This window comes from Galleria mellonella, unplaced genomic scaffold, assembly GCF_026898425.1.
Source record: "Galleria mellonella isolate WM207_F2 unplaced genomic scaffold, CSIRO_AGI_GalMel_v1 utg117, whole genome shotgun sequence".
Lineage (NCBI taxonomy): Eukaryota > Metazoa > Arthropoda > Insecta > Lepidoptera > Pyralidae > Galleria > Galleria mellonella.
The window spans coordinates 4,606,483-4,618,076 of record NW_026441980.1 but is presented as its reverse complement, the minus strand read 5'-3'; the positions used below and the strand labels follow the sequence as shown (position 1 = coordinate 4,618,076).

At 29.2% G+C, this 11,594-nt stretch overlaps 1 protein-coding gene across 1 annotated transcript in view; it reads left to right on the top strand.

Moving 5' to 3' along the window:
* The first annotated feature begins 1,055 nt into the window (after positions 1-1,055).
* LOC113511804 (cardioacceleratory peptide receptor-like) overlaps positions 1,056-11,594 on the top strand; it is a 76,659-nt gene continuing 66,120 nt past the window's right edge. The window contains exon 1 of the mRNA XM_052896707.1: positions 1,056-1,318. The gene's annotated coding sequence lies outside the window, so the exon portion shown is untranslated. The remainder of the gene's footprint in view (positions 1,319-11,594) is intronic.

The following is an 11,594-nucleotide window of genomic DNA, read 5'->3' as shown; positions in this document are numbered from 1 at the left end:
CCAAACAAAACCATACGTTTTGTATATAAATTTAAGTATATGTATATTTTCTCGTAATAAAAAGAGTTTAAAACCGGACGAATTTATATTTTTTAGAGAGATGTTATTCTTAAGTAATTCTCAAGATGGTATTTACGAGCTCGTATATCTTCGTACTATAACGTTTTAATTTTAAAGATAAATTTAAGGAATGCTGCCGCAAAATTGTCCACGCTGTCAATCAATATTGGGCTGAGTTAATTTTTAAAAATATTTATTTTCAAATTAATAAATTTATGTTTTCTAATATTTAATAAACATTAGAGTATGGTACCGACATAAAATAGGCTACTCTTTCTTCCATGTGGGTGTCAAAAACTGTGTCCTTTTAAAATGTCTCTGAAAGCCTAATTTCAGTTGCCAATCTATCTGTGGCAACTACTGGCAAAATTCCTCTTATGTTCAGCAGTAGACAATTAACGGTTGAAATGATGAGAACGAAAGTGTGTTTGTTTGTTACCTCGTGGTATCTCAACGATTCAATGAATCATGAAATTTGGTAGTCTCGTACCAGGAGACTTCATATAAAAGTTGATCGCTCGGGTACCTCTGTCCCATTCGTGTTTCTACCGTGAAGCAATTGTGTTTGCATGGCTGTGGTTCAGTTTGAAGGGTGGGATCTGACGTGAATTTACAGGGTACAGAGGAATAACACCTGAATCCTCAGGAATGGCAACGCATAGGGGGTATTGTGGGCAAAACAGTATACTCTGTTATATCCATGATACTGCTCATGTCTATAGGCGACGGTTACCACTTTCCATCAGGTGGGCCGTCAGCTTGTTTACCATTCTAAGTTGTATAAAAAAAAACAGGTGAACAGTTTCCGTCATACGAACAAAGTTGCGAGTAAAAGCCAATGCAGTGTACTTATTTTGTCTGAAAATTATATTGATCATGATTTCTAGACTAAATAAACGCACCAAAATCAAAAGCCGCTAAATTCGACGCTAGTTTCAAGTAGTGTCAAACGGGAACGCTTCAGTTTTCAGCAACGGAGCGATTCTGACGGTTGCTTCCATAGGCGACGCACGCTTACTCGCGATCCCGAGTTCACGTACATTTACGTAATATTATTAATATAATTCTAATAAAATGTCATTTATAAATAAAATAAATAAATACAAAATGTACTTATATTAAATTAGTGTTGTTCTTTTTAGTGTAAACGTGTAACTTAGTGTTGTGTTGATAGAATTATAAATAAACACCATAGAAACTTTTCTGTGAACAAACTGTACTCAGTGCAGGATATTAAAAAACTTCTACAGGCTTTATTGTGAGTATTTAGTTCGTAGTATAAGTAGTATTTGTTGTTCTTATCTCAATAATGGAACTTCTCAAAGTTGGCGAACTCTTTGCTCGGTTTACTATAATATTGAACTGAACGTACAACTTTTTTCGCTGTTTTCCTATCATCTTAATCGCATCTTATTAATATAATAAAATTGTAACTACAGGTTGTCTGTACATGGGAGATATTTAATAAAAATTAATTAATTAAAACTTTTCATAACATCAATAGAGATCAAAACAAAAATTATTAGAAATTTTGTCTGTTCGTTTGCCTGTATGATTATTCCGGTTCACGTTAAAACAACTGTACAAAATTGGATACGGTTTTCACTGAAGGTGTTGGTGTAGGTGGTGGTATTCCTGAAGGTCTAACCTAAAATCTAGTATAGATTTCATCTTGATATGCCATCTAGAAGTAATCTACTTCATTAAATTTCCTACTTCATAAACCACTCGTACCCACAAGTAGCGGGTAAAAACTAGCTGTTATTATATTATTTTTATATCGTGTATATTTAAAATGTATCAATTTATTTTCTTGTTAAATAATTATAGTATTTTTTACTACAAAACTATTTTTATGTTAATAAGCAACTTTAAATAGTAAGAACTTGTACATTCGACTTTTTTTATGTTTTTATATTTTATCTTCAGCAATTTTTCTATACAACTTAGAATGGCAAACAAACTGACGACCCACCTGATGGAAAGTGGTAATCATCCAAGACATCCAGACAATTCCAAATCGATACAGATAAATCGTTTTAGAATTGATAGTATTTGCTTCCAGATTCCATATTGAATTTGACATGTTTAATGTAGCTTTTTTAGAATATTCTTTTTTTTTTAAAGATAAAGCAAGTTACAATTACGTCGGACTATACATAGTAAGATTTATAGCCAAATGCGTTTGCTGAAACGACAAAATTATAGCGTATTTGTTTGACAAGTAAATTGCCATTTATGAGCATTATACTTATAAATTTATTATACTCAAATGAGGTAGGCGTCCTCTGGTATCAAGATTTTTTGTTCTTTAGCATAATACCATATAAATTCGATACATTCATAAAAAAAATACACTTTAAAAGTGCTTGTAAACAAGTCTATTTGAATAAAGATAATTTAAATTTAAATAAAACAAATATTTAAAATTATGCGAGTAAGCTCTTTTGATAAAAATAGAAGTGCACAAACAGTTCAGAAAAGAACAAAATATAGTCTAAAATACAAATGTTCTACAATTGATGATTATAATGACTACATCATGAAATCTCCAGAAACTTAAATAATGAACATAAGACTTTATGTAACATTTTCTTTATGTGATGTAGAATTGCTGTTATAAACTCTCTCTTCAAATATAACATATGTTACTAGTTTTTTTTCTTGCAGTTTCGCCTTGCCAACCTGTTATTTACGCTTCTCGTGAGAATTTCTAAAATAATATATATACTAGCTTTTTCCGGCGATTTTGCCCACGTATATGAGTTTATAATGTCACATGAAATTGTTGTTATAAACTCTCCCTTTAAATATAACACATATAACTAGTTTTTTCTTACAGTTTTGCTTTGCCAACCTGTACTTTGCACATCTCGTGAGAATTTCTGAATTAATAATGAAACTTACTATTTGTTTCTTACGATTTTGCCCATATATATAATTTTATAAAGTTTCTTAACTGTTGAGGTTAAATACAACCTACCCTTTTATTAAATTTAATTCAAATTCATTATGCCGTTTCAGCATGTAGTAAAAATCTAAATATCTTTACTAACTTTTACATCTATATAAATAAAAATATAAATATAAATAATAAACTTTCACATTTATAAAAATAAAATCCCGAATGCATGCGAATTTCAGAGCGACTGCACCTATTTGGCTAATTATTTTTTTATTGCATTTAAAATTTCTGAATTAATTCACACGTGTGAATCTGGATTAATTAGCTTGTTCATACTATTATAAAATTATAAGATTATTCAGGGATTCTATTTTTAGTAGTAATTCTAATAGCAGATTAAAAAAATTGTTTTAGAGTGAATACTTTTCTGGAAAGACAAAAAATGGGTATATTTAACAGGAATATTGATCTCCGATAGCAAAATATAAAAAGAAATTACTACAAAAACCTATGAGACTTGGGGTACTAGAATTGCCACTTTACATGGATCATAAATAATCATTATAGATACAATCTGTCTCGCATTAGCCGCCGTTGTACGCCGTTGTACACTCCATATATAAATACATTACTGTAGTACTATAAGAATAAATATTCGCCCTCTAGATGACAGAAAAACTTGGTATAAAAGAATTGTACGAATTAAATTGTAAAAATAATAACAATAAGTACCACAAGATCATACGAATCGTCTAGTTGTGGTGACACTGCTAATATTGCAGGCATTCATAAATTACAGTAATTATTTAACATCAGACGGGCTGTATGCTTGTTTGCCACCTTCGTGGTATAAAAAAAGTCTTCAAACTTGTGTACCCTGTGTTGATGTGCTAGAAATCAGGCAACGAAGCTTTGGGGACATTTTTCAGATTTGTGTAACAATTTTAACATTTGTGTAATTCATTATTACATAAATTATTCGGTATTCATTCATTTTAAGAACTCAGACCATCATCAGTCAGTACTGATAATGGTCTAAGTCCCTAAATAATAGTTAAACAAAATAATACCTGGTCAATCCTTCATAATCGTGAATTGACTTACTCTAAGTAATTAAAACTATTCTATTTCTACTTAATATTGTACTTTAAACTTAAATTTTATCAATATTTTATAGTCACCTGACACTTATAGTTTTTAGTTAAAAAAATAACAATCGCCCGGTTTCAGAGGAATTTTCTCCCGCGAACGCTCAGACTATAGAATGAGGTCCTTCAGAAAGAATGTGTTAAAGTTTCTTCAGGATCAGCGATGCGTACGTGATACCCCTGATGTTACAGGTGTCTATAGACTACAGCGACAATTTACCATCCGACGAGCTTATCTGCCACATTAGTGTAGTGAAAAAAATAAATAAAAAATAAACATTTTTATTAATTCTTCTTGGAATCAAAACGCTTTCTGAATCGACTGAAATCCTAAAATATACATACGTATCAAGTTTGTTGTATCTATATAATTATCTTTGACTCCATAATTTATATGATTTTTTTTATTTTATCAAATCGCTATATTTCTATTAAAAAGTATATGTTTTGTATATAATTTCTTCTACACATTTCTATACAAGCAAGTTCAAGAATCAATAAGTTCTATTTTGTACTTATAAGTATATTTGTAGCGAGAATTGACATGAACGGATCTTGCAGGATTTTTTGACTTGCAAAATTGAATCCCTCACGGGACATATATTTACATTTGTGTGTCTACAAAGAAGAAAATTATGTTTAGTAATATAGTGGTGGTATATGACATAGTGGTCGGGTCCTTATATAGGTACCTTAGTATTATGATGTTTCTTTTAAGTGTCCACTCAGACGGGAAGGGAAATAAAAATTGGTAATAAACAAACATAGATTTACAAAAAAATAATACAACCGTAACGTGTAATTGTAAAAAGGAATACAAACAGTCGTAGAAAGAGAATGTCAGGTACTATCTTTAATCTATGCAGTAAATAAACAACAAATCAAAAACAAAATTGTACACTTATTTCTTACCAGCCAGTAAGTAATGCTTTTTGTTAAGGAAATTGTCTATGAATTGTCTATGATCAAAACAAATATGTAGTAGGGTTTTTGAAAATTAGGGCATTTTTTAATAAATACCTGGATCCTTTCGTTACAATACTATAGATAAACATAAAAATAACGTATATATTTCTAAATAAAATAAAAAAAAAATATAATTTTAAAGTCAAATTTAAACATGGAACATTACCTATATTTCACTGGATTATTTTAGGAATGAAGTTTTAAAATAAATCGTGTAAATTATACTTATAAAAGGGAAATACCAGTCTCTATGCCGCCCATTTAAAATAACGTTGAGCATTAAAAATAATGTGTTGGGGCTTTAACAATGAACACTTTAACAAAACCTACAATTTATATTACATGACTTTTACTTAATAATTTTTATTTATACTCATAATTTTGCCATATTAATAAATACAGAAATTAAGAAAACCTCATCTGTAGTCTTTGAAACTGATAAGCTGTTGGTACGCGATTGGTACTAAAAATAAACAAATTATACACTTACATACTTATAAGTAATCAATAACTTTTATTGCTAAACATGTCCTATTAAAAATTTCTTACAATACCATGAATATTAATTTATTTTTTGTATTGATATTTCTAGATAGCTACATAGATTTACTTATTATTTATAGATTTAGTTCTTTTTACTGTTATCATAAATCTCCTAAATTTTGCAAATCTGCAAAATTTCATACAGATTTATTGTTATTCCAGAATAAAAAACTGCATATATCAATGTCATAAAAATATGATGGTAACTATATTAAGTACTCAAGTAAAATCTTTATTTTTATATTCAGAATTTTTGATATCGAACTTCTTTTCTGATATCATGTTTTTGTTCAATTTTATTAGGTCTATTAAAAGCTAAACTTATATGTATATTAGGATTTACTTAAAATTAAAATTGAATACTTATTACATAGAAAAATCATCTCATTCGCCTTATTAATGTATATATTTAGTAAGGGAATTATTATTTTATATATTTATATGTTTATATAGTGTCATCATTATGTTCTTTATTTAATATGTATACATTATATATTCAATATATTCATTCATTATTGAAAAATCAGTTGGCTCATTTCAAAGAATTATTTTATCTTTAAGTATATATTTAAGGTCTCGTTTTTGATACTTATTGTACATAGATGTACAGTGTGTATATAATAGATAGATATTTTGTACATACATACTATTGTTGTTTATTTATATATTTACATATGTATACATTATATATTCAATATATGATTCCATTATTAAGTTCATTTTTGCTTACAATATTTCTAATTGTTATTAATACTGTATGTTTTAATTAATATATATATATATATATATATATATATATATATATATATATATATATATATATATATATATATATATATATATATATATATATATATATATATATATATATATATATATATATATATATATATATACTTGTACAGTGTTAAATGGTACTTTATACGAAAATAAATAATATTAATAACTTCGTGGATATTATAAGCTTACCATTGCAGTGTGCCGTCCATTTGTATCAAGTTAGGAACCAACGTGAGCTGTCCGTAAACGTGGAAAATCTCGCCAATTTATCTACCGGCTTATGACAACGAACGTAGGTGTTTTAGGTGAAATTAAACAGATTTATACTACCATTAATGCTGAGTTTTATCCTCATCATTTCAGCCGTTAATTGTACATTGAACATAGTTCTCTCCCATAGACTGTCATATGGTATTTTGCTATAACATACAGTGGTAAGGGATTTTTAGTAATGAGGAGGTTAGTCCCCGTTGCCTTTTAAAAACCGTAATAGTTAATTCCAGATGAATTCATCACAATGGAGTAATAAATCTGTCTTCATATTCATCTATCACTTTTCACTGTTACACAGCCAGCGTAAACCGATAGATGACGTTTTCATCAGTAAAATATCACCCATCTGCTGTTCACTGCTGAACACAAGCCTCCTCCAAAAGGATGTGACTAATAATATGAATAATAATACAATAATATGTTTGTGATAGTATCGCTGTGTGGTCCCGGCATAGAATAGATACACTTCTTCGTTTCCCGTGAGTGTCATAGGGCGAATAAGGGAGTTAGATGGATGGGCAGCAGCGTCCCTCTTAAACATCTCCAAAGCCGGTCTGCGGTTGCCAATGCGCCTGCCTCGTGTGGCAACTCCTAGCAAAACCCCCCTAAGTGAGAGGCTTATGTTCAGCAGTGGACAGATAAAAGCTGTAAGATGATTATGATAATAATAATATTACATAGTAAAAAATAATGAAGTGTATATGCAGCACTAATACAACTATGGACTACAACTCAGTGTAGTTATTTTTTTCTTTTCAAGTAGTTATTCTTTCGAGGCATTATTTAATGAAATTGCTAGTCTACAACTTTATTAGTCTAATAGTTCTAATAAATCCTTTTTCTAAAGTTCTTAGTTAATATTTTAAAAGAGGAAAACTTTATACAAAAGTTTGTGTTTGAAGTGTAGGGTATGACAATGTAATTATTAGAACGGAGGCACAACATATAAACTCTCAGGAATAGGTACTTTGGACTTCTCAATATATTTTTGAAACCCATAGTATTTTTCTTATTTATAAAACGGAAATAAATACTCATCGGTTCAGTCAATTTATTTCTCATTTTAATTAACATAATAAAAATTCCCTTGATATTAATATCCCGTAGCACTATGTCATCTATCGATTGATATCATTCCTGATACTCATCAATGTTCCATTTTAAATTAGGTTAATTGAAAATGGAGCATCGATGGAGTACCATAAACGATTACGATAGGCATTTTTTTCCGACTTCAAAAAAGAAATTTCATATTTGAGTTACCTATTATCTTTTTTTGTTTATTACCACAGAGTTCCGATATACTTTTAGATTAGTCCCATAGAAATTTCATCAAAATTAAATTATATTAGTAGTTTAGTTTTTAAGACAATATATCTGGTTTTACCACAATTAAAGTTATTTTTATGGTATTTACTTGTTAAGTCCGATAATAAAATAATATATTATATAAAAATAAGAGAATTTTATTATTTCTTTATACAGTGCAATCACATTTTATTGTGTACTCCAGACAATGAATAAATTATACAGAAGGACGCTATAACTGTTTAAGCCATCAGATGTCGTTTATCACGGAAAAGGATACGAATAAAAAGCAATCAAGAAGGAGAATTCAATTTAAGTAGAAGTTGACCCTAAAATTAAGTTTGCTCGACAGCTGAACGCGACTTTGAGTGATAAACTGTTTTTATCATTACACAAGGCTCTGGGAATACTGTGAGTAGAATTTTACATAGATTTGTTTGCGATAGTGTATATACATACTATTATTTAAGACTTTTTTGGGCTTTATGTACAATTTGAAAAAATCTGATACATGTACGACGATCTCAATCAAAAGACTGAATATTCTGACTTTTTCTTTATGTTCTTGAAACTATATTGTTTGTGAGAAAGTTTAAAATTCTATTTGAAAAGTTAAAAAATACCCGCAGTATTGATAAAATGTTTTTTTGTTTGTTCGTGTTCATCCTCACGTCACAGTATTGTTTGATAAAAGGTTTTTTTTGGTATAGTTTCTAAAATATTTTTAAGGAAATAGACAATTGAAATAAATAGCCAAATGTTACTAGACGTTACATGACTATTTAAAATGATGAATATTAAACATTGAATAACATTTATCAATTAGATTATTATTTTTTAAATTTTTACAAAATTCTCATCTCCCCTCTTAAGGAGAGAAGATGACAACTAACCCCCGGCAGAAGCACAGTCGGCTCGGGTTCAGGACCCCAGGGAGAGAAACCGGCGTACAATGCGGGCAGAATCTAAAAGCACTGCTTTCTGCATCTTTCCCGGGAGTGAGCCGCCTCGGAATCCCAACCGTCTGAGATGTTGTTCCAGACTGGTTGGGATAAGTCCTCAAGAATGATAACGCATAAGGGGTATTATGGTCGAAACAATATGCTCTGTTATGTCCATGGTACTGTTTATGTCTATAGGCGATGGTTACCACTTTCCATCAGGTAGGCCGCATACAAGCTGTATTTGCCTTTCTAATGCATAAAAATTCTACTAATATAGTTTGTAAGGAAATTGTTACTAACAAAATGGACTAAATTTTAGTCTGAAAAATAAAATATTATTATTAATATATAAAAAAATCATGTTTTGGGTGTTTTGTACACTACCACTGTCCGTGCATCTCATTATTATGTTTATATGATTATGGTATTCATCACACTAACTCACTCTTTTTACGATAATATTGATCCTATAGCTTACATAACCCTTTAATCATATAAATTATTACTTTCTTACATAACCTTATAATCAAAATTCAGAGTTATTAGCGTGGTTTCTTATCCATTCATAAGCTCCGCATCTTGACATTGGCAAAGTTCCAGGAATCTCCAATTCAGGGAGGTAAATATAGGCTTTTATATGTCATTAAAAAGATTCACAAAGAAACTAGTTATTATATAGACTTTTTAAGTGATTTCAAAAAGATGGAAGAAGTTCACAATTCGTCTGATTTTTTTTGTTTACGTAACTAATTTTGAATCGATTTTCAGTTATTTTTACAAGTAATAGGATGTTGGTCCCAAATTAATTTTATAAAGTCAAAATTGTTTATTTCCTTTACGAAGAAAAAAAATTATAGTGGAAAACTATTTTTTTTTTTTATTTTTATTTTTAATAAAATCTAAACTATAATATAATGTACCCCGGTTGCCTGCTCTCGTTAGCCGCTACTTAATACGAGTATTGCCAGGTGAAAGTCATAATTTTGAGGCGAAAAACAACTAAAAATTAATGAGCCTCCCATGCTAACACGACTTTGTCGAGTTAATATTACACATTAGAAATTTGTTATAGTTATTCAATTTTTTATTTATAAAATTTTTGTTCTATAACATTGGTAGACTTTCTACCGACTTCAAACGGAAGTAGATTATAATACCATCAGGTACAAATCGATTTGAAAGATTATTTTATTATCTGTAAGGATTACAAATTAGTTCCAGAGAAATGTTATTTAAATCGAATTTAGTTTGTAATCAAAATAACTGGTTATACCAAAATTGAAGTCGGTTTTTTTGTAAAACGCGGTCGGTTTTTTTTTTGTGGAACACGCTATCGTTTATGATTTCACCCTGTATAGATAATGTAGTTATAATAACAAAATAATTAATAGAGGAATAAATTACAATTTAAACGCAATTAAAGTTGAGACACGAGCAAAAGCTCGCACATAATAGACACTAATTAAAAGGCGATCCTCACCACTCTTAGGTAAATCACTCTCTTGAGAAAGTAAATTGGAGCTAAAAGGATACTTGTAATAAAAATATTATTTTTAAGGCATTATTTACTTAACAGTAATAATGGCACTATTTTCTTTTTTGTATATATATATATATATATATATATATATATATATATATATATATATATATATATATATATATATATATATATATATATATATATATATATATTTGTATATATAATAGTGCGCCACCTATTCTTTGTTTTTCTTTCTTTTTTCAATGTCCTCTACCCAAAGGTTGTCTAGAAGAGATTGCTTAGCGATAAAGCCGCCTTTTGTATTATTTATAATTACAGTTAAATATATTTACTATTCTATAAATTGTGCAATAAAGTGTAAAATAAATAAGTCATAATTTTAAAGTGTATTGTGAAAAAGAATACAATTAAATACAGTTACAGATATAAATGTTGTGTAGTCCCGGCATAGAATGGGCTACCTCTTATATATAATATAACAAGTTCACTTTAAATTGATCGTGTCTGGATATCTTTTTAATGTTCATTGCAGAAAAAAAAAACAAAGCTATCAAATTTATTTTTTTAACCATTTTTCCTTTAATTTTGAACATGAATTATATCACTTTGATTTATTTTACCAATAAAAAAAATCATGCAAAGAAGGGTTAAGTACCCTTAGTTACCTCTTACGACACCCTCGAAAAAGGATGGGGTGATCCATTCTATGCCGGGACCACACGGTGTTGTTTTTAAACATTGACAAATAACGGGGAGATTTGCCACACTTTGATAAGTAAAAGTTATGAATGCTCTTCACTTCGTATCTGCTTAAACAATATATCAATGATCAATATAACAAAATATACCGAATTCGCTTGAACCACTTGACCTAAAAATATTATATTTATTTTCTGCATCCTATTATAATAAATCATCTCGCATGTGCAGAGTAGCGAGTTTATTGTCGCTGTAAATCCAATCCCTTTTTCAACGAAACTTGTCGTAACTCACATGTGTGTATAAATATAATAAAACTGGACCGTGCCTATGCATGCATCACGCAAAAACTATTGGACCTGTTTCGATGAAATTTAATGGAACATAGACTTAGTACTTTTTTTTATTAAAAAATGCATCTTGCAAGTCTTTTTTAACTAATAAAAACAAAATGATAACCCTGC